We start from the raw sequence: 24,183 nt of genomic DNA, 5'->3' as shown, positions 1-24,183 counted from the left end.
GTGGCTGATGATGCCACAGAGCTCTATGGTTTTTATCTGAAGTTCAGGAGTTGGGCAAGCAAAAACGCTGTATGTCAATTGTATCTCAATACAACTGGGCGGGGGGGACCCTGCCAGCTGAGCCAGGCCAAATTACTGACCCACATAATTCTAAGCAAAGAAAACAACTGCTGCTTTAAGCCACTTAATTTGTGGTGGTTTGTTATGTAGTGATTGATAGCTGAAACAATATATCATATTCACTCTATATTTTCTCTGTAAATAGTTATGCCTGAACAGGACATCTTGTAACAAATGTTACAGGAATTTTTACTCTACTTCAAAATTCTTAAGCATATCTCATATCAGAAAGTATAGGCTTTCTGATCTTTTGTACAGATACATGTCTTTTGTACACTTTTTTGGTACAGTAGTCCCTCCTTATCCACAGGGGATATATTCCAAGACTCCCAGTGACGCCTGAAATCAGAGCACCAAGCCCTGTATATACTATGTGTTTTTCTATACACACGCACCTACAGTAAAGTTTAATTTATATATTAGGCACAGTGAAAGACTAACAATAACTAATAGCAAATTATGACAATTATGATTGTGAGTACTGCCTCTCTCTCTCACAAAATATCTTATTGTTCTGTACTCACCCTTCTTCTTCTTGCAACAACGGGAGAGGAAGTGAGGTGAATGACACAGGCATTGTGATGCAGCATTAGGCTAGTACTGACCTTTGATGATACGTCAGGAGAACTAGCTGCTTCCAGTGACGCTGGATCATCAGCTGTGACCAAGTGGATGGTTGGATCGACGAGGTCGATGGCTGGGGATCCCAGGCAGGTCAGAGCTGGATGGAGAGAGATTTTATCATGTGACTCAGAACAGACATGCAATTTAAAACCTATGCAATGTTTACTTCTGGAATTTTCCATTTAATATTTTAGGACCAGAGTTGACTGCGGGTAACTGAAACCTTGGAAATCAAAATTGCAGATAAGTGGGGAGGACTACTGTATAGATATATAACTTTTGTATACTTTTGTATAGATCTTTTGAACTTGTGCTTATCAAGTTTGACATTTATGTCAAAGTTAGTGAAATCAGTATTGCTCTTGTGGGATTGCATATGACTTTTAAAGCTGTTGGCTGTAAATATATTAGATTCCTGTCTCAAGTTAATGTCTACCAAAGTGGCATTTTTTGCTTCTGTTGCCTGCAGTACCTCTTTGAGAAAAATGCAACTTTTTGGAAGAAGGGAAAAACTGCTTTTCATTACAGATTCTTTAATCAACAGCAATCAACTCTGCCTTTTATAACCACTTGCAAAGAAAATGATTCTTAATTTCCCATTTCCAAAATTCCCTAATGTAATAGATTTCTAATTATGTAACCGAAAAAGTAAACACCTTCTAATGGTTGCTCAGACATTAGGGTATATAGGTGTGATTACCAAATGTGTCTGTTTTCCTAGACACCAAATGCTAAATCTATTAGAATTGCCTGCTATTCTTCTGAATGTTGAAGACTGTTTATGTAAATTGAAAAGCTCAATGTATAGACACATTTCTGTGACTTTCTCCCTCTTAAAAGTATAGACCTGATAAAAAAAAATGGAGCAAAAATGAAATTTTTAAATAAAATTCATGCACAGTTCAAATCTGTAATTTCTTCTTACACTGAATACAAGTTATTTTTGCTATAGTTACCTAAATAAAAATATGTCCATATAACTGTTAACAGAACATCATATTTTTAAGTTGTTTGAGGAACTATATCAAAGTTAAATTATCAAAGTCCAAAGTTAAATTATCTACCGTAGTGCTTTACTATATAGCCACTTAGATTCTAGGAGCCCAACACCTATATACAAGCTTGAAGAAGATTTGACAATTGATTATAAGAACACATTTTAAAAATAGTGTAGCCCAATGAATATTACTTTTGTATTTAAAGTAGCAAGAATCTGAAAAGGCCATCCAATGGAAAATATGTGAAGTAAATGTTTCTGATATTAATTCCTACTGGGAAACAGCTTTGGAGTAGGATTTGTTCAGTTATAATTTTGTTTCATCTTAGCATGTTTCTGGCCCGAGAAAATTTTTAATCTTGACAGATCACAGAGTAGAAAGATTCCTTTTGTATATAATGCAAATATTAGACACTTAGGGAAGCGGGTGGAGGAGGAGGGTTCAGACTCCAAGTTTCTTCATAATATTTCTCCCAAAAGGACTCTGCAGAAACTGAAGAAGATTGAGTCTAAACCTGAGGTGCGGTCTTATTTGTCCTCAAAGATGTGATGGCTATATTTCTAGGCAGGCAATTTCACTGGAAAGGTTGGCTATCCTTTTATGTTAATCTGAATGAGTCTGCTTTGTTTTTTTTAAAAAATAAATATTCATTCTCCTTTTAGCGATCCCTCCGAAGTCAATCTAATTCTTCCTTTCAAAGGTTTTTCTGTGTTTAGGCTATTGTGAAGTTGTGGCTTTACTGACCTGCTGCTCTGCGGTAAGCGAGCTGGGAAATTGAAGGAAACTTGTAAAAAGGAAAGAGAATTTCCTCTTCCTTTCACCTGGAAGGTAGCCGTTAAAGTGTGTTCCACAGACCAAGGGCATCTGCATCATTTGGAAGATTTCTCAAAATGCAGAATCTAGGGCCTCACCTAAGACCCACTGAATTTGAATCTGTACAATGACAAGATCCCCCGTGTGACCCTAAAATTGACATGCACTACCCTAGCAGAAAGCACTAGATAAAACCCACCAGCCTTCCCCTCCCCAGCGGCCCTCAGAAGGACCTCCCTCTTCTCTGGGGTACCACTAAGAAAAAAACACAGAGGCAAGCAGCTCCGGCAGTTTGCTTCCACTAGGTCTGGCTTTGGGGAAATAGTTTGATTTCCAGGCTTCTGTTTGCTCTTTGTCAAATGATCTAGTATTCTGTGACATACCTCTTGTGGGTTAGCATGCTATGCTATGACTTACTCTTATTTGTTAACACTGAGCCCAGATCATTATTTAGGAAGAAAAAGTCTCCTTTACCCAGGGGACAAACATTCACTTCACCAGCACATACTTATCCTAGTTTAACCCATGCCAATTAAATTAATTTAATTTGTTTCAGTGTAAGCTACCATACACTAGACTGATACAAATACAGTTGCCACTGAAACATATTCTTAGGTAAAAATAACCAATCATTAATATATTAGTTGATTTACATATATTTTCCAAAGGAAAAATTGTAATGAACTGCTATTCATTATAGTTAGAATACATCATGTCTTTAGTTAGTTAGCTTCTAGGAAACTACTTGAGATTATAGTATACTATAAACTTTCTCCTGCAGATATATAAAGATGTACATACTTAAATTTATCTTTCAAACTCAAGGAAGAATACTAAAAACAAATATAAAATATATTTTGATTTACAAATTTACAAAGCTCTTCACCCACATAAGTTCATTAAAATATGAAATCTATGCAACTTTCCATTTTATCCTTCTATCCTTATCCTTTTATCCTTATCTTCCTTTCCATGCTATCCTTCGTAAACTGGCTCTTAATGTAGATTTTGTAAATTTGAGATCTTTCATTTAAAGCATCATAAAAGTGGGTTTATTGTCATTTATTATGCCATAGATATATCTAGGATAATTGTTTCATAATTGTTCCTGTATGTTGGTGTTCTAAGGGTTCAGGTTAAGGAAATAGCTGTGTTTCCCCATAATTCCTTCTCACTACATACGTTAAGTCCAGTATGTTCAGCCTGAGTTGACATAAGGTGCAGACACTGAGGCACCAGTTTACCAGGGCTGATAATACTTAAGACTGATATTCTTATCTGATATCTCACTTTCAAGATGTATGAGACATTGTAGCCTTTGGCATAAGAGCTCCAGATTACCTCTTAGCATCTAACATGATTTTAAATAGCTTAGTGACAAAAGGTGATAAATGATTGAGGATAAACATTGTAAAAGAGCTAAAATTGGTCCTGGGAATAATGTGAAAGGCATTTAAATACAAAGAAGTGTCACTTCTTTCAGAATAAAATCAAGGAAAGTTGAACACTCTTTTCCATGAAGTACCCTTTTATTTGATTGTGAGACGTATCTCAATCCCTGAACATACACATTTTTCCAATATTGGGAGTTAAAAACCCACCAAAACCAAAAGCTTAGGTATAATGACCAATCATTATTAAATATCTAATAATAAATAAATAATATAATAAATGTATAAGTAATAAATATTTAATAATGACTAATCATTATTAAATATTATTTTTAATGATGAATTTTTAAATAATCAATAGGGCACTGAAATAAAAAGTGCTTTAATACTATGCCTCTATTAAATGAAGAACAACTAAAAGCCTCCTTAGCTGTATTTCTTTTTTCTCCTTTTTAAAATAAATATTTCTTGCATACCTATTACGTGTTAGATGCTGCAACAAGCTTTGAAAGGATAAAGACAAATAAAATGTAGTTTATGCCATTGAAAATCCTAGAGTTCAGGAAGGTTGAAGAAAAACCTTAGGAACTATAGATTTATTGTTTCATTGACGATGGAACTGCCTTACTAGTGAGCATGTCAAATTAATCTATAAGAAGTTGAAAGCATAGTGATTAATATGGAATAATCATGATTCCATGTGAAAGAATGTCAAATCTTTATTTTAATGTCAAAATCCTATGAGATTAATATTTTTTCAACAAATATGTATGTTACCAAGTGCTATACTCTGTGCTGGGCTTCAGGGATCTAGGGGAAACACGACAGACCTGGTTCCTGTTCTTATGGATCTTATGTTCTAGCAACAGAGTCAGATGGAAACTAACAAAACAGAAAAATAAGCACAGTAATCACAACTAGCAATAAGGCTGTATGCCACCGACAAGGAGCCACGATATTGGGGTAAGTGAAGGAAAGATTCACTGAAGATTTGAAATTTTAGCTGGGACTTACGCCTAAGTATACACGCCCTCCTACATCTGGACTACGTTTACGCGAGATCACGAGCTGTTGTTTGTATCTGTTATTATCAGCTGAACTGAATTTGTGATGGGTATAGAAATCCTGTCTCTTCTCTTTTTTATCTTACTCTCTGGAAACATCTCTTTGTTACACACCAAACATTCTGTATATGTATAGCATTTAAGTTGAATGCATTCTTTATATATATTTTTAAATTTCTTAGTGTGGGTGGCAGAGTGAAAAAATTCTCCAATGAAGAGACAGTTCATTCCCCTCTAATTCCATGATGTGTGTTCTATATCACTATGTAACTTTAGGCAATCAAACAACTTCCAACTTGCATTATGTATGTATGTATCTATCTATCTATGTATCTATCTATCTAATCTCCTGATCCAGAGAAAGATGGTGGACTCTGACGATTTAGGGAGCACTTCTCACACCTCATTTTCCCCCAGAACCTAGCACTGTGCTTATACATGATGCCAGTAACGGCTGAAGTTCACAGGACTTGGTTTCTTTCTGAAACCTCATTCAATAGACTCTCTGTCTCTATAACCAGCAGCCCAGTGTTAACTATCAAAACAAGACATTCTATAGGATATTAGGACATAAGGCAAGGAATCTGTTGATGAGACCATCCATAATTACATGACTTTAATCCTTTAAAAGTACTTTAGATGCCAAAATGTATGATTTTTTTTTTCATATCTGAACAGGTATTGTGTTGGAGATTTGAGTATCTGAAGGTCTGATGGAATGATGGAAAGATCATTATGACCAATGATTAGTACTGAGACTATGAGAAACAAGCAAAAAGTGAGGATGAGGGAAACAATATTTATTGTGAGGAAATTTGTCCTTATGAAATTGGCTATAGTTACTATGATAATTAACTATTAATGTGTTCTGCTCTAACAATAGTAAAGACTTGGCAATTTCTCTAAATCCTATCTATATTTTCTAAAGGTGCTTCTAATAAGTCTCACTTTGTAGTGCTTTTTTGATCTCTTGATCAACTTCCTGCTGCAGAAATTTGCTCTTTCTCCAATATTTACTATCTCACTGGACGGCACCACCGTCCGCATTGTAGCCCAGGAAACGTTATGGAGCTCCATCCTTGAATCTTCCTTCTCTATTACCCCGATGTCCAGATAATCTGAAATGCTGTCAATTCCGAGCATCTTTATCTTAAATTGGCTCATTCTTGATATCTTCCTCCATCACTACCTTTCTCTAGCTGAGCCCTTCTCTCTCTTCTAGGGGTTTTCTAATGGTGTCCCAGCCAAGACAAATCATTCCTTATATGGCCGCTAGAATTATCGTTCTAAATGCAGATGTGGCCATCCTTTCCTCCTCAAATACTTTCAATGACCTCACTTCCCTGAAGACAGTTAGGACCCTCCCCATGTAACTCGCAAGGCTCTCAGTGCTGTGGCTCCCTGATTCCACCCCAGTGTTTCCATCATCCCCTCTCCTCCTGCCTCCCCTCCACCTCCCAACATGCACACCACACACAGCACATGACCCTCTAGCGTCCGTCAAACCACTTTCCGTTCTATGCTCTCTCTTAACCTAGACCTTCTCTTATTCTGCTAATTTTCCATGGAATGCTCCATTCACTGCTCCCATTTACCCCTCCCTGTCCCTAGACCCAGAACTGGAGAACTTGTTTCTTTTATTGGAATTACCCAGTTACTCTTAAAGTTACATCTTCTCCCCTGAGGCTCACTTTATCCCCGCATGGTAAGGCTGCCTGAGGGTTGAACACTGCCTAGGTCACTGTTACAACCCGTAAAACGAGGATGTTTGACGATTGCTAAGTTAATCAGTATGAGAAACTTCTCACTGCAGATGGATTTAGAATTCCTTCCACACACATAACCCTGTGAAAACCAAGCAGAGTGCGTGTGATTGGGGGCAGACTCGGAGAGGTAAAGCACGTTAATTTCCAGTGAGATGGGTATCCTGATTTCCATGCAGTCTGCTCTGCATCAGGATGACTTGAAGACCTAGTATAGAAACCAAGGTCTAGCTCCTGGGCTGTTGTTATTCTAGCTGACGGCAGTGATCATACTGTTGCACTTTTGTGGATATTTAATAAAAACTCAGAGAACAGCTTGCAAAAGGCAGTACTCATTCCTGCTGAGAGAAAAAGGGAAACAAGGGAATCATCTACTAAGCAACTTCAAATGTTTCCGCTGTAACCTTAAGAGCATAATTTTAACTTTTTGGCACTGGGTGAGGTCGGCCTTAGTGTACTTTGAATTACGCATTATAACTGGAAAATTGGATGCAGAGGTAAAGGGGAGTTTCCTTTTCTCAAAAGTTGTTTAGCCAAGATACACAATCTGTGAACAAGAGTAATTTGGTGAGAACACTACTGAAGTGTATACCTGGATAAACACTTGTTTTCCCATGTTCTAAAATACCAAAAGCTTACTTCCTTTAGGTTCCCATGTATATTTATTATTAATTTTATGTCATATTATTTTCATGTATTTTAAACTGCAGACTGGGTAATTTATTTTATTCAGGATATTTAGAAATCTAGGGGGCACCATATAAAATGAGTATCTCTTGCCATGAATAGAATTTTAAAAATTACATTTGATTGTGAGGAAATTAGGGTGTACTCAAAGCTTCTAGCGTCTAAAAAACATGCTTAATTTCTAGTTTTAAGAAAGCGATGACAACTTTTCCTTTTTCATACTTCCAGATTCTTCAAGGGCCATTCAAGTCAATTGTTTGCTAATAATTGCATTGGCATTGTGCTGGCTTGAAGTGCGACCAAAGAGAAGCATGTTTCAGTATAGATTACCAATCACACTATTAGCAATTTAGGCAAGTTAATGACTAATACTGCATTGGTATGATGGTAATCACTTTCAGGTCATCCAATAAGAACTGACTCCTAACCAAGACAAGAGTATAGTTAAAGAAAGATCATACGAAAGGATGATAGATACAGATTTACAGCAAATAGTTTTTAACTGAAATCCAACTACCAGTAAGAGATTATCGGAAGGGATTTACTTGGGTAACCTCCCCCCCCCATAATTTAGTGCTATTTTCCTTCTGAATACTACCTAACACATTTCAACTTCTGGAGTATGTAACCTGGGCTAGAAATCTCTCGGGAACCAGCTCCCTCACGATCTTTGTGGTATTTCCTGTTTGAGTCAGACTGGAAATATCCCTAACAGGCTCCGCTTTAGGGATTTAGCCCTTCGCTTCCACAAGTAAGAGAAACCAAGAGACAAAAGAGGCTGAAACAAGGGAAAGGCAGCCAAACCATGGTTTTGGTTGTTCAGAATCTCCTGCTTCGTTGAAGGAGAAAGGTTTATGGACTGTCGTCCTCAACCAGCCATTATATATAAAACAGTATTTAGATCCTTTCTTTGCCTACTAACTTAGTGCATCACGGACTGTAGCTCCATTACAAAGTGCTTGAGTCAGTCAAGGTTTGGGAGATTTAGACAGAGACAAGTCTGGAGCTTTGTAAGCAGAACAAGGGTGACACAGCATCATAGTTACATGAGCTATAAATCTGTGAAGAGAAGATGTCGACTGTCACGGGTTCATTTTTATCTTGCTGCAGAGGGCATTGATGGTCAGTGATCTACTTTATTTTGCAGGGCTATTAAAGGAATTCTTAACCATGTGTTGCCATTTTATTTAACAAGTAATGGTGCCCCTTTGAAGAGGACTTGTACATCCTGTTTGATACCTGAACAAGTTAAGCCAGAACTGAAATATATTCTAATTTCCCACCTGGGCATAAAAATAAATAAATAAATAAAAATAAATAGAAGGCCAGAAAAGGAGGGGGAGAAGAAAGCAGTCGCCATTCAGGATTTATGAAGAACAGTTACATTTGACAGCTAAGATATACAATCACTTATCTTCGCTGCTGGTCAAAGATAATTTCCTCTGGTTCTTTCTATTTGAATCCACCCAATAATGTATAAGGTGTTTTTCTATTAAGATAAAAAGGTAGTCTCTGAAATTATATGAAATTTAAATGATTTACATCCTAATTAGAAAATTTAGCTGAAATGTAATGGTGATCATCACCTTATATTTCAATAATATTTCATTTCCCACACCTGCCTTAAAGGGCTGTTCCAATCATGAATAACAGTTGGGGAGAAAAACGATAAACATTATGTGTGCAGCACAGGTCTTAGTAGTTATGATCCAAGCTGGAAAGAGGAACAACCGTCACTGCAGGGCTGGACCCGGTGGGGAGCCTGGAGTTCTGCCCTAACAATCCCGAACTCTGCAACTTTATATGCTCTTTGTGGTTTTAAAAAGACTTGATCTTTCTAATATTACATTCTGAAAGCCAAGCTAATAGATACTCTATTTCTGGAGAGCTCTGTAGCCAAAATGATGGAAAATTCTTGTGGCTGTTGCCGTGTTTCTCGGTGAAAGAGCGAAGCACAGCGTAGGTGTGGCTGCTCTGCGTGAAGTGTGCCTATCCACTGACAGTGGTGCCGGCGTGGAGCCTCCTCTATGCTGTAGGAGAGAAGCATTCTTTCCAGCAGCTGGGAGGTGGCTCCAGGCTTTGCCAGTGTGCTTGGTGTGAACCTGGGAAAGTCAGTGCAGAGTTTGGGGAAGGAAGGAGAGGGAGCTGGCACTTTCCAGTTGAAGCAGGTGTGGCCCCGTGTGATGTGACGCGATGTGAGAGGAGCCAGGAGGCTTCATGGTCAAATCCATCACCTTATCCTAGAGACTTAAGCACATCCTGTCTTCCTTCATTCTCTTTCCATGTATCACTGATCATCTGATGTTTAGCACAAAGAGCTGGGGGTGCTCGGCCTCCTTGCTCTATATCCCCAGCATTCCTTCACCCCAACTTAATTCTCCTCACTTATTTTCCAAGAAATCAATCACTTTCCACCCCCTCCTCGGTTCTACTGCTACCTGAGCACCTTTGAAGGCTCATGATCGATATCTGCTGCACAAAGGGCTATAGGTCCCCTCCTTTAAAGGTATAGGAAGTGGAGGATTTTAAAGTCAATTCTTTTTATTTTCCTTTCCCACGCATTTCAGGTAGTAACTGAGAGGGGTGTAGACACTTCAACTGCTAGAGCAATTTCCCTTCCTTAACAGCCCCACCCAATGCAGGCAGCAGCTACAATGAGCTCGGCTCTAATCATCCCCCCTTGTCTTTGTTTCAGAACTGTGTTCTTTAACACGATTCAGTTCAGCAAAAGTAAACCATCACGTGTTTTTGAGAGGCTATGACAAGGATCTCTGCAAGGTAATGCTCTCTCAGGTCAAGTCCCTGAGATCATGAGTTTACAGTCTACCCAGAAAGGTTAGACACCTATCAGAAACAGGGGAATTCATTACCCATAGAAAGCAAGGAAGTGTTGAATGCTAAGTGATGAATCGGTGATATAGAATATATGAGCTATGCTTTCTCAGTGTCCTGTACTTCTTCATAGCCTTTATCACAATTGTCATGAAAGGACTTATCTGGATATCGTTTGTTTAATATCTTGTCTTCACCCTGCACCAACCCCTTGGTTCAGGGTCCTTGCTGGATTTTTGGTTGCCAGGGTATCCCAAGTGGAGAACCGTGAATCCAGAAATTCAGAGAAGGAAGCACCCCTGTCATCTGGGCCGATTCCCAGCCGTGGCCATCAGGGAAGGCTTCTCAGAGGTGCTTCAGATCCAGCAGAGGGAAAGTCCAAAAATCGCCATGGATTAGTCATGTCGGCCTAAACCTTTGTCTACACCACAAGCTTGTAACGACATACTTCTTTATCTGGGAATCCCCAACCTGTTGTTGGAATCAGGAAATGGTGGATGCCTTCCATCCCGGTGTGGCTTGGGCAGACTGCCAGTATCATCTGGCTTGTTCCCATGTGTGGCCCAGATTCAGCTCACCCCAGAGACGTATCAAGTGTCCACGGGTCTGGCATGGGTGATGGCAGCCTGGGCTCCCAGGCAGCCCCCAAATCCCGGGTGGTTATGATGGTTTACATTTTGAACGGAGCCCCGGGCAGCACCATTCCACTGAAAGTCCTTACTCTCTTGAGTGTAATAGTCCTCTGTCTTCCATTCTTGTTTCCAACTCTCCTAGGATTCCGGAGAGCATGGAAAAGAGAACTATAATCAGCCTTTCTGTGGGATTCATAACTTTGTGTATGGTGTAGGCTGCATAGGAAGAAATCGTTGAACCGTAAACAGGCTTTTTAACCTCCTCTGCTGCTCCCAGAGAAGAGACACGGGCTGCTGGTAGAGCATCTTGGCGTTGTTCCCTACGACCTGCCCTCTCTCGCTCTGCAGGAAGAGAATGCCATCTCCACCCAGCTGTGCTGTGGCCACCATGCATTAAGATGCACAAATAGCAGTCTAGCCTATGAGTCTTTCTTTTCATATTTCTCCAGGCAGCTTCAGTCCAACTAAGGTTCTCACTCCTCCTGAGATAATTCCTAACATTTCTAAATAGGTTCCCCATTCCCCACTAATTCCACTATCAGTAATGAGCACCACATTTCACAAATGGGCCAGTGGGTCGTACAGATGCACATTTTATAACTGTATTTCGTTTCGCTTGAAATACTTTTAGGAACTATGGAAAAGGAGTGGTTGATTTAGAAATCAGGGGTAAACACAACCTTACAATTATCACGTGAATATGGGGCATTAAGAAAGATGAAAAACACCACCACTAGCAACATTCAAATTACTCCACTCTTCCTTCATGCCTTGAAATATTATGCATTTCGCTCTGCTCATGTGATTTGGGGCTCCATTTAAAAAGTCACTTTAAGAGTCTTCTGAATATTTTCTGTGGTGATAGAAATTTGTTCTTTGAGGATTGACTTTAACTTAGGGAACCAAAAGACAGAACTAGCCCAGAGAATAGGTGGATGATCATGGCAGGTGATACCAATTTAGTTTTAAAAATAAAGGGAGGGCTTCCCTGGTGGCGCAGTGGTTGAGAGTCCGCCTGCCGATGCAGGGAGCGCGGGTTCGTGCCCCGGTCCAGGAGGATCCCACACGCCACGGAGCGGCTGGGCCCGTGAGCCATGGCCGCTGAGCCTGCGCGTCCGGAGCCTGTGCTCCGCAACGGGAGAGGCCACAACAGTGAAAGGCTCGCGTACCGCCAAAAAAAAATTAATAAATAAATAAAGGGAAATGGAAAAGATTTTCTCCACAAAGTTTTTGACACTATAGCATCTGCGGGCTCATACTGTAACCTTACTAAATGCCTCTTTTAAGAGGCTGACCCTAGATTGGTAGGTTTTTTTCCTCTTTTCACACAAGTTCTATGTATTGTGGTTTTATTTATGCTCCAGTTTGTATGGAATTATGTCCCTAAATAATGCTGCTGCAGCTTGGTCTTATAAGATTCCTGGAATTCTAGTCCCCTTCAAACAAGTACTTAATAGATCAAATTAAGATAATTAAATTGTGCTTTTGCTTCACAGGACACTAAAAGCAAAATCGCTCCTATGTTGCTAAAACCATTTTAAATGCTTTTGGAAATGTTAAATTATCTGTAGGTGTGCACATTAAAGTCTTCGTTCAAGTCCAGTTGGTACCTTACCTTGTTTTGGTCACTCTTAGAACATGGGTTCAATTAAAGTTGCCTGACGGGAAAGTCAACATTCTCCAAATATGCAGGCAAGGCTTTCATCCCCAGGGCAGAAGAATCAATTGCTCTCTTTCTTGGCTTCAGCCGTTCCTTTGTTTTCACTTTTCTTCCCCCCAAGTTCACACTTAAGGCCCCTTTTAATGCTGTGTGTCCCCCACCTTTTTCCTGTTATTGTGTTTCTTATTATAGGCTCTGCCCTCCTTAGAACTCTTATCTTTTCATCATCTCCTCATCCTTTTCATTGAGATGAACTTACCAGAGGCAGAGAAGGACTGCATGGACTCTGTTCCTACCTGAAAGGGGACCACATCATAATCTGTTAAAATAAAGGATGACTGTCCAATGCATTTACCCTTGTGTTGTGGCTTTATTATTGTTGTTTGAACTGCAACCCAGAATGGAACTTTTTTTTAATTTCAAAGACTTTTTTCTTTTCTAACCTCCAAGTCTTTTTTAAAAAAAAAATTTTAAGCTTGGACCTTAATGTGTTGACAGGTCTCTTTTACATTATTTTTGGCTAAAGCCAAAAACAAATTGTGTTGAAAAGTATTATGAGAACACCTCTCCTTCTAAGATTTCTAGCTCAGTAGAGTAGACTCCAGAGGTCTGGATTAATCAGGTAAGCCTTAGAAAAACATCCACTGTTTTAGATGATCTGCTTCACCAAATCCCAATGCTGAACTGCTAGATGTTTTCTTATCTCGAATGAACTGTGTGTTAGGGGAGTGACCTGATGAACTACTACTTATATATGAAGGGAATCTGAAACCTCACAGTTATACTTTTAATAATGTGGCCAAAAAAGTCACATTCATACATGTTTCTAAGACCAATATATATTTTGCAAGATGCCCGTCTCTGACATGATTAAAATATGTACTCTGTGACTGAATTAACCTAATTATTCCATAATTTAAAAAATACTATTTTTTATCAAACTAGTCATTTTGAGATTACTTAAAAATATATTTTACGAGAGAGGGGCTTCAAGATGGCGGAAGGGTAAGAAGTGGAGATCACCTTCCTCCCCACAAATAGATCAGAAATACATCTACACGTGGAACAACTCTTACAGAACACCTACTGGACGCTGGCAGAAGACCTCAGACCTCCCAAAAGGCAAGAAACTCCCCCATGTACCTGGGTAGGGCAAAAGAAAAAAGGAAAAACAGAGACAAAAGAATAGGGAGGAGACCTGTACCAGTGGGAGGGAGCTGTGAAGGAGGAAAGGTTTCCACACACTAGAAGCCCCTTCGCAGGTGGAGACTGCAGGTGGCAGAAGGGGGGAGCTTCGGAGCTGTGGAGGAGAGTGCAGTAACGGGTGCGGAGGAAAAAGCGGAGACATTCCTGCACAGGCACTAGTCCCCTCCACCAGGAAGCCTACACAACCCACTGAACCAAAATTAGCCACTGGGGACAGACACCAAAAACAACGGAAACTATGAACCAGCAGCCTGCGAAAAGAAGATCCCAAACACAGTAGGTAAAGCAAAATGAGAAGACAGAGAAACACACAGCAGATGAAGGAGCAAGGCAAAAACCCACCAGACCTAACAAATGAAGAGGAAATAGGCAGTCTACCTGAAAAAGAATTCAGAATAATCATAGTAAAGATGATTCAAAAACTTGGAAACAGAATGGAGAAAATACAAGAAAGGTTTAACAAGGACCTAGAAGAACTAAAGAGCAAACAAACAGTGATGAACAACACAATAAATGAAATTAAAAATTCTCTAGACAGGATCAATAGCAGAATAACTGAGGCAGAAGAACAGATAAGTGACCTGGAAGATAAAATAGTGGAAATAATTACTGCAGAGCAGAATAAAGAAAAAACAATGAAAAGAATTGAGGACAGTCTCAGAGATCTCTGGGACAACAGTAAATGCACCAACATTCGAATCATAGGGGTCCCAGAAGAAGAGAAAAAGAAAGGGACTGAGAAAATATTTGAAGAGACTATAGTTGAAAACTTCCCTAATATGGGAAAGGAAATAGTTAATCAAGTCCAGGAAGCACAGAGAGTCCCATACAGGATAAATCCAAGGAGAAATATGCCAAGACACATATTAATCAAACTATCGAAAATTAAATACAAACAACAAATATTAAAAACAGCAAAGGAAAAACAAGAAATAACACATAAGGGAATCCCCATAAGGTTAACAGCTGATCTTTCAGCAGAAACTCTGCAAGCCAGAAGGGAGTGGCAGGACATATTTAAAGTGATGAAGGAGAAAAACCTACAACCAAGATTACTCTACCCAGCAAGGATCTCATTCAGATTTGACAGAGAAATTAAAAGCTTTACAGACAAGCAAAAGCTAAGAGAGTTCACCACCACCAAACCAGCTTTACAACAAATGCTAAAGGAACTTCTCTAGGCAGGAAACACAAGAGAAGGAAAAGACCTACAATAACAAACCCAAAACAATTAAGAAAATGGTAATAGGAACATACATATCGATAATTACCTTAAATGTAAATGGATTAAATGCTCCAACCAAAAGACACAGACAGGCTGAATGGATACAAAAACAAGACCTGTATATATGCTGTCTACAAGAGACCCACTTCAGACCTAGGGACACATACAGACTGAAAGAGAGGGGATGGAAAAAGATATTCCATGCAAATGGAAATCAAAAGAAAGCTGCAGTAGCAATTCTCATATCAGACAAAATAGACTTTAAAACAAAGCTATTACAAGAGACAAAGAAGGACACTATGTAATGATCAAGGGATCAATCCAAGAAGAAGATATAACAATTGTAAATATTTATGCACCCAACATAGGAGGACCTCAATACATAAGGCAAATACTAACAGCCATAAAAGGGGAAATCAACAGTAATACAATCATAGTAGGGGACTTTAACACCCCACTTTCACCAATGGACAGATGATCCAAAATGAAAATAAATAAGGAAACACAAGCTTTAAATGATACATTAAACAAGATGGATTTAATTGATATTTATAGGACATTCCATCAAAAAACAATAGAATAGACTTTCTTCTCAAGTGCTCATGGAACATTCTCCAGGATAGACCGTACCTTGGGTCACAAATCAAGCCTTGGTAAATTTAACAAAATTGAAATCATATCAAGTATCTTTTCCGACCACAATGCTATGAGACTAGATATCAATTACAGGAAAAAATCTGTAAGAAATACAAACACATGGAGGCTAAACAACACACTACTTAATAACCAAGAGATCACTGAAGAAATAAAAGAGGAAATCAAAAAATACCTAGAAACAAATGACAATGAAAACACAACAACCAAAAACCTATGGGATGCAGCAAAAGCAGTCCTAAGAGGGAAATTTATAGCAATACAACCCTACCTTAAGACAAAAAACATCTCAAGTAAACAACCTAAACTTATACCTAAAGCAATTAGATAAAGAAGAACAAAAAACCCCCAAAGTTAGCAGAAGGAAAGAAATCATAAAGATCAGATCAGAAATAAATGAAATAGAAATGAAGGAAATGATAACAAAGATCAATAAAACTGAAAGCTGGTTCTTTGAGAAGATAAATAAAATTGATAAACCACTAGCCAGACTCACCAAGAAAAAAAGGGAGAAGTCTCAAATCAATAGAATTAGAAATGAAAAAGAAGAAGTAACAACTGACACTGCAGAAATACAAAGGATCATGAGAGATTACTACAAGCAACTATATGCCAATAAAATGGACAACCTGGAAGAAATGGACAAATTCTTAGAAATGCACAACATTTCTAAGTATGAACAGACAAATCACAAGCACTGAAACTGAAACTGTGATTAAAAATCTTCCAACAAACAAAAGTCCAGGACCAGATGGCTTCACAGGCGAATTCTATCAAACATTTAGAGAAGAGCTAACACCTATCCTTCTCAAACTCTTCCAAAAGATAGCAGAGGGAGGAACACTCCCAAACTCATTCTACGAGGCCACCATCACTGTGAAACCAAAACCAGACAAAGATGTCACAAAGAAAGAAAACTACAGGCCAATATCACTGATGTACATAGATGCAAAAATCCTCAACAAAATACTAGCAAACAGAATCCAACCGCACATTAAAAGGATCATACACTATGATCAAGAGGGGTTTATCCCAGGAATGCAAGGATTCTTCAGTATATGCCAATCAATCAACCTGATACACAATATTAACAAACTGAAGGAGAAAAACTGTATGATCATCTCAATAGATGCAGAGAAAGCTTTTGACAAAATTCAACACCCATTTATGATAAAAACCCTACAGAAAGTAGGCACAGAGGGAACTTTCCTCAACATAATAAGGGCCATATACGACAAACCCACAGCCAACATCTCCTCAATGGTGAAAAACTGAAACCATTTCCACTAAGATCAGGAACAAGACAAGGTTGCCCACTCTCACCACTATTATTCAACATGGTTTTGGAAGTTTTAGCCACAGCAATTAGAGAAGAAAAAGAAATAAAAGGAATCCAAATCAGAAAAGAAAAAGTAAAGCTGTCACTAAAGCAGTAAAGCAGATGACATGATACTCTACATAGAGAATCCTAAAGATGCTACCAGAAAACTACTAGAGCTAATCAATGAATTTGGTAAAGTAGCAGGATACAAAATTAATGCACAGAAATCTCTTGCATTCCTATACATTAATGATGAAAAATTTGAAAGTGAAATTAAGAAAACACTCTCATTTACCATTGCAACAAAAAGAATAAAATATCTAGGAATAAACCTACCTAAGGAGACAAAAGACCTGTATGCAGAAAATTATAAGACATTGATGAAAGAAATTAAAGATGATACAAATAGATGGAGAGATATATCATGTTCTTGGATTGGAAGAATCAACATTGTGAAAATGACTCTACTACCCAAAGCAATCTACACATTCAATGCAATCCCTATCAAACTACCACTGGCATTTTGCACAGAACTAGAACAAAAAATTTCACAATTTGTGTGGAAACACAAAAGACCCTGAATAGCCAAAGCAATCTTGAGAAAGAAAAATGGAGCTGGAGGAATCAGGCTCTCTGACTTCAGACTATACTACAAAGCTACAGTAATCAAGACAGTATGGTACTGGCACAAAAACAGAAATATAGATCAATGGAACAGGATAGAAAGCCCAGAGATAAACCCACGCACATATGGTCACCTTATCTTTGATAAAGGAGGCAAGAATATACAGTGGAGAAAAGACAGCCTCTTCAATAAGTGCTGATGGGAAAACTAGACAGCTACAGGTAAAAGAATGAAATTAGAACACTCCCTAACAGCATGCACAAAAATAAACTCAAAGTGGATTAAAGACCTAAATGTAAGGCCAGACACCATCAAACTCTTAGAGGAAAACATAGGTAGAACACTCTATGACATAAATCACAGCAAGATCCTTTTTGACCCACCTCCTAGAGAAATGGAAATAAAAACAAAAATAAACAAATGGGACCTAATGAAACTTCAAAGCTTTTGCACAGCAAAGGAAACCATAAACAAGACGAAAAGACAACCCTCAGAATGGGAGAAGATATTTGCAAATGAAGCAACTGCCAAAGGATTAATCTCCAAAACATACAAGCAACTCATGCAGCTCAATATCAAAAAAACAAATAACCCAATCCAAAAATGGGCAGAAGACCTAAATAGACATTTCTCCAAAGAAGATATATAGATTGCCATCAAACACATGAAAGAATGCTCAACATCATTAATCATTAGAGAAATGCAAATCAAAACTACAATGAGATATCATCTCACACCGGTCAGAATGGCCATCGTCAAGAAATCTACAAACAATAAATGCTGGGAAGGTGTGGAGAAAAGGGAACCCTCTTGCATTGTTGTTGGGAATGTAAATTGATACAGCCACTATGGAGAACAGTATGGAGGTTCCTTAAAAAACTACAAATAGAACTACCATATGACCCAGCAATCCCACTACTGGGCATATACCCTGAGAAAACCATCATTCAAAAAGAGTCATGTACCAAAATGTTCATTGCAGCTCTATTTACAATAGCCAGGACATGGAAGCAACCTAAGTATCCATCAACAGATGAATGGATAAAGAAGATGTGGCACGTATATACAATGGAATATTACTCAGCCATAAAAGGAAATGTAACTGAGTTATTTGTAGTGAGGTGGATGGACCTAGAGTCTGTCATACAGAGTGAAGTAAGTCAGAAAGAGAAAAACAAATATCATATGCCAACACATATATATGGAATGTAAAAAAGAAAAAAAATGGTCAGAAAAACCTAGGGGCAAGACGGGAATAAAGATGCAGACCTTCTAGAGAATGGAGTTGAGGATACAGGGAGAGGGAAGGGTAAGCTGGGACAAAGTGAGAGAGTGGCATGGACATATATACACTACCAAATGTAAAATAGATAGCTAGTGAGAAGCAGCTGCATAGCAGTGGGAGATCAGCTCGGTGCTTTGTGACCACCTAGAGGGGTGGGATAGGGAGGGTGGGAGGGAGGGAGATGCAAGAGGGAAGAGATATGGGGATATATGTATAGGTATAACTGATTCACTTTGTTATAAAGCAGAAACTAACACACCACTGTAAAGCAATTATACTCTAATAAAGATGTTAAAAAAATACATTTCACTAGTGAAAATTTGGATTCTTATGTTTGGAAGAATAAGCAATTGAAATTTTTTTTCAGTTTATGAACAATGGTATTCAGTAAATGGTTTCTGAGAATCTATTCGGTGCTATGACAGGCACGGATGATAGCGGCATAAGAAGACAGTATCCTTGCCCTCGAAGAATTCCATCTCATCAGAAAGACAGGCAAGTAAACACACATGTGCAATGTAAATGTGCTATGAGCTTTAATACAATTAGGTAGAGGGCTCTGTGGGAACAAAGGGATTGGCACATCTACCGTGGCAGGTGGCACCTTAGATAAACTACACAGTGGCTGCAAAATCCTGAAAGTAAAGTATAACTTTTCCCCACGGTGGGAGGGTCAAAGATGTGTACGCCATGAATTTTGGAAACAATTTCATATGCCAGGTGATAAGTTAGAAAACCAGATGCTGTCATTTCGTGTAACTTAACATTCTCTTGTACCTACGTTGTGCTATGTTCTATACTAAACATTATAAACCCTCAGGGTCTTAGTTTTTCATGTGCAAAACTGGGATCATGTTAGGTTTCTCTGAAGATTAAATATTTTAATCCACATAAAGCACTTAGTGCCCAGAATATAGTAATAATAAGTTAATTATTATTAGCTATTATTTTCATTTCTATCCATTCTCACTGATAATGCTACCCAGCAAGATGGCAGGGTGGGTGATCAATTCATTCACTTATTTACAAACATTTATTAAGCACTTATAGGCACCAGGCATTGGGGATTTAAAAGTGAAACGCCCAAGCACCTGCTTTCATGTAGCTCAAAATTCCAGTGCTGAGATGAAAGAAAAGCAAGTAAATCATGAAATGAATAAATAATATAAATTCGGAGATCGATAAGCATTGAAAGAGCATGACAATGCTTGGGGGTGGAGGAAGGGATTTCATACACTGTTATTATTGAAACCCTCCTGGAAGAAGTGGTAACTTGAATGTTTAGATGGAACCAGCCCTGTAAAGACCCCAGGTAGGAATACACCTGGCATGTTCCAGAAATAGACAGAAGACCTGGATTTGGAATAAAGGTAATGAGAAGAATAGAAATAGGGGATGAGGCTGGAGAAAGAGACAGGCACCAGCTAATGCAGGGCCAGGTAGGGAAGGTAAGAAGCTTGAATCATTTCAAGTGTAATGGAAACTCTCTTCACTATAAGGCACAATCAGTCAGTCTTTCAAAGAGCTTCCTTTATCTCATTCTGCCACCAAGCACTCTGCTAAGCATGGCTCTCCTGAGCTGTTGATGGGTCCTTCAGGCCCTCCCAGCCCCCTTCAAAGGGTACAGCCATCCTGTTACCTAGAAACCATGCAGGGATATATCTTTACTCTTCTTCTAAACAGGGTCTGCCTTTACACCTTGGTAATACCATTTGAGTAAGTTTCTTTCCTTTTATCTTTATTACCACATCCTTCTCAACCATAATATGTGTAACACTTGTCCTGTGTCCCAGGCACTGAATGAGCCTCCATGGTTAACTCTGTGAAAAAGACACCATTCTTGCTCTTAAGAAGTTCATTGCCAAGAGGGGTCAACGGACGTATTAAGAGACATCAAGACATGGACTGGTGAGTGTAGTGATTGGGATAAGCTCAGGGAGAGTGTGTGAGAGCTCACGGAAGAACCCCTTCCCCAGGGACACTGGTGCCGAACACCGTATATTCCAGAGAAAGAAAGCAGTACAGTGTGATCTGAGATGAAAACAAGCTCCTAAATTTCATTCAAATTCTGTTGCTTCTACTTCTCTTGATCCATGCTTCCATAACTGGCCACTACTGCCCTTTTTGTCAACATGTTTTTAAAAACAATGTGGGCTTTGGCAAGATATTGACTCTGAATATCAGTCATTTAAAATGCAAATTCGTATGTCATGGTGAGTTTGAGAGAATTAAGTCCACACCTTCCAGGGTGGATTTATAATTAATCCATACCTCATGGGGATGGATGTGGCTAGCAGAACAACTGGTATAAAGTGATCAATAAACATGGGCCTAGTTCCTTGCCTCAGGTGTTCTTAAGAGAATATATTGATTGTTCAAATTCCTCAAAACACTACTATTGCTTCCTATTACGTTACTTAATGAGGATCCTCTCATTCTACGTTTTCCTTAAACTCTCTGTACTGTATTACCACTCCTGTCCTTATCTTGTCTATCCCACACCTCGACTAAAATATGTGCATTGACTCCTTTTTTTTTTTTTTTTTTTTTTGCGGTACGCTGGCCTCTCACTGTTGTGGCCTCTCCCGTTGCGGAGCACAGGCTCCGGACGTGCAGGCTCAGCGGCCATGGCTCACGGGCGCAGCCGCTCCGCGGTACGTGGGAGCTTCCCGGACCGGGGCACAAACCCGTGTCCCCTGCATCGGCAGGCGGACTCTCAACCACTGCGCCGCCAGGTAAGCCCCATTGACTCCCTTTTGAAAGCACCTACTTTCTGTATGTAAACCTTCTCTCAGGTTTACAATATTGTAAAATCTTTTTCTTCCTTCAGTATCCTTTACAGGTAGTTTTCTATGATGTATTATGGGAAGAGAAATTGTGAATTCTCCCAGAATGTAACTTCTTTAAATCTTGACAATCCGTAAATCAACTCTGATAAGCCTTTCCTTTTTGGAAAAAAAAAATGAGATTCAGATATATTTATGATTTTTCCTTTTTTTCTCCATTATCTATTTTGATGATTAAAATGAATAAAACCTCTCGAGGTATTTTTCATATTTCCATTCTTTCTTCCATCAAATCTTTGAGGAAATAAAAAATAGAATGAGGTCATCTTGGGCTCAGATTTACTGATCAGATGGTCAGTATGCTATGATCAGATGCTATCAGTATGCTATGATTGTCATGGGCACACCCTATACGAAGCTTTGTGGTTGAAGAGGGCTCTGTGTTGGATTTCCTGGTTTCCTGGGACGCTTGAGGCAGATGAGGTACAAGCCATAAGTCAGGACCATTCAAGGATCTATTGACTTGGAAACCAGCTAAGACAAGCTGGCTGGATTCTACATCATAGAGTCAAACTAAGGCCTTCAAAAGTTTAATAAAATTACAAGCAAGTTCTTCTGTTCTCATGACCTCATTTCACCAGATCTTTCCTTTGTCCTATTTGGCACAAGGATTGCTAGACACATGTTGTTCCAGACCTTAAAGGAAAACTGCGGGCAGTCTCTCATTATAGAGTTCTCTTGTGTCTTGAAATAGATGATCCTTGTTCAGCAAATGTGAATTGAAGCTATTTGAATTTGGATATAAATGCAACATAGTCTTTTCCTCTATTTGACTCTCAGAAGATGAGCCCATTTTATACAAGAGGAGAAAATGAAAATCCTGGCAAAAGCACTAGTGAGCTCCATTTAGCAGTAGCACTCATCATAGCTTACCCCTTCTTCGGGTCCAAGATTGAACATTTCATTTTCACCTCATTTTAGGGAGCTGGTTTGAAGTCACATACAAAATGAAGTGTCTCCAACATCTACATCAGGAAGTAGCTCAGGCTCAAGATAAATGTCACTGGTGGGGCAACAGGCTTGCGTGGCTTATTCTGGCTCCTCTTTCCTGCCCTGAAGATTATTTGGAAGAGTTACCATGACTTGTTCTTTATACGCTTTAAATGTTGAAATAAAAGCTCTTGTATGTTGATTGGCACTTCCCTTGATGAAGTATACAAGTGTCATGTAAAACAAAGTGGGCTCTGCTCATGATGGATGTGAATGGACATTCCACCAGGGTATCCTCGAGCCAAGACCACAATATTTTGCCTCCTACTTACTCATGGAAACTTCTGATTGATTGCTTTAAACCACTTGCCAATTACTGCTCTAAAGAACAATCCCTTGAAGTAGAACTTACATGGGTCCATGTGTCTCTAATGCTGAAATTTATTTGAACTTTATTGTGTCTAGGATTTTACCCATTGAATTTATTTGGAAGCTTCATGGGCTATTTAACAGGAGATTATATTTGAAGAGATATTAGTATAACATGTGAAATTCTAAATAATTCACCATCTTTTAAAATGATCATTTAACTACACCATCTGAAAGGCATTAAAAGACAATATTCATGAGGTATATTTTTCAGATGTAGAATGTTTAATTATCTTAAGTGAATTATAAAAAATATCTGTTGTTAGTTAAACTGATTTTAAGGTTACTCAGTGAAAAGCCTTAAAACAGAGCAGTTTATGTATGTATAAAACACTTAATAAAAAGTATCTTTTTACTTACATGGTAATATGTTTGACTCTCCATATTTTGAAGGAAAAAAATACATAAATGGGCTTACATTGGTCAAAGATATTAGAAATAAATAATCTATTCTAATTTGTGAAAGGTTTGTTCCAATGTCCATATCTTCCTGAAATTTCAAAGAAATGAATTCAAAACATTTGTAAAAAATTAAAAATATCAATAAAAATAAAGTGAAGTAATAAGTTAAAAGAGACCAATCTAATTCTTCTAGTGCCTAGTTAAACCAAGGATTTTAAAAATAATTATGAAATTCTATGTAATATTTTTTAAAAAATCAGATAAGTAGTAATATTCTGTATTTTTCATCAAATTTATATATAAATACAATATTACATAAATTGAATAAAGGTTTTAGATATTTCAGTACTCAGAGTCCTCTGAGTATGCTTTGTGAACATGGGCTATGGGAAAGTGTGTTTCATCTGTATCTATATTCATTCACTGATTAATTTTTTATATGAAAGGCACTGAGGAATACATTGATGTTTAAGCCAATGGGTTGTACAAAGGGCCCTCCAGAAAAAGTCACAATTATTTAATTTATGGTTCTTGATTTCAAGTTACTTTAAAAACTGCCTTTTTTCTTAGACATTTTAATGTTTATCATAGAAAATTTTAACAATACATGTGAAGAAGAAAACATTACTAACATCTTTCACCACTCTCAACATTATGGTATATAGATTTTCAATCT

At 38.3% G+C, this 24,183-nt stretch overlaps 2 long non-coding RNA genes across 3 annotated transcripts in view; one reads left to right on the top strand and one right to left on the bottom strand.

The window, feature by feature from the left end:
• LOC141277496 (uncharacterized) overlaps positions 1–24,183 on the bottom strand; it is a 141,669-nt gene that overhangs the window by 43,064 nt on the left and 74,422 nt on the right. For both annotated transcript variants that reach the window (XR_012328972.1, XR_012328973.1), the window contains one exon: positions 726–841. This is a non-coding gene — a long non-coding RNA (uncharacterized lncRNA). The remainder of the gene's footprint in view (positions 1–725; positions 842–24,183) is intronic.
• LOC141277495 (uncharacterized) lies at positions 742–23,712 on the top strand. Its single transcript, XR_012328971.1, has 5 exons — positions 742–834; positions 19,268–19,395; positions 20,694–20,808; positions 21,502–21,635; positions 22,668–23,712. It is a non-coding gene; the product is annotated as an uncharacterized lncRNA (long non-coding RNA).

Source organism: Tursiops truncatus, chromosome 21, assembly GCF_011762595.2.
Source record: "Tursiops truncatus isolate mTurTru1 chromosome 21, mTurTru1.mat.Y, whole genome shotgun sequence".
Classification (NCBI taxonomy): Eukaryota; Metazoa; Chordata; class Mammalia; order Artiodactyla; family Delphinidae; genus Tursiops; species Tursiops truncatus.
This window is presented reverse-complemented; position numbering and strand designations above follow the sequence as displayed.